The sequence below is a fragment of the Mandrillus leucophaeus genome, unplaced genomic scaffold (genome assembly GCF_000951045.1).
Source record: "Mandrillus leucophaeus isolate KB7577 unplaced genomic scaffold, Mleu.le_1.0 Scaffold83, whole genome shotgun sequence".
Classification (NCBI taxonomy): domain Eukaryota; kingdom Metazoa; phylum Chordata; class Mammalia; order Primates; family Cercopithecidae; genus Mandrillus; species Mandrillus leucophaeus.
In genome coordinates this window covers 1,015,759-1,016,508 of record NW_012109030.1, presented here as the reverse complement: position 1 = coordinate 1,016,508, position 750 = coordinate 1,015,759, and positions in this window count along the sequence as shown.

The following is a 750-nucleotide window of genomic DNA, read 5'->3' as shown; positions in this document are numbered from 1 at the left end:
TACTTTCTCATACCATTTTTTTTTTTTTTTTTTTGAGCTAGGGTCTTGCTCTGTTACCCAGGCTGGAGTGCAGTGACATAATTATAATCATAGCTCACTGCAGCCTCTAACTCCTGGGCTCAAGTGATCCTCCAGCCATGGCTTCCAAAAACACTGGGATTATAACCATCTGTTACCCAGGCTGAAGGGCAGTGGTGTGATCATAGGTTTGCTGCAGCTTGGAACTACTGAGGGCAAGAAATCCTCCAGCCCCAGCCTACCTAGTGATGTAGTTAACATCACTAACTACAACTGCAAAGACTATTTTAAAATATTTCATATTAGTGTCTTTGTAGAGCTCTGATTTTATGACAGTTTGTTAAACATCGGTGCAATGGTGAACTCAATTTGTGCTAATTGCTCTTCATGGTGAAGAGTAATGTGAAAGAATACAAGCCACTGCTTTGGTGGTAGTTGAATATAGTGTGCCTAGGAAACAAGTAGCTAGGACTACAGGTGCTTGCCATCAGGCCTGGCTAATTTTTAGGATGTTTTTTGTAGGCCTGGTGTGGTGGCTGCTCACGCCTCTAATCCCAGCACCTTGCGGACCCAAGACACATGGATCACCTGAGGTCAGAGGTTCAAGACCAGCCTGGCCAACATGGCCAAACCCCATCTCTACTAAAAATACAAAATATTAGCTGGGTGTGGTGGCGCATGCCTGTAATCCCAGCTACTCAGGAGGCTGAGGCAGCAGAATCACTTGAACCC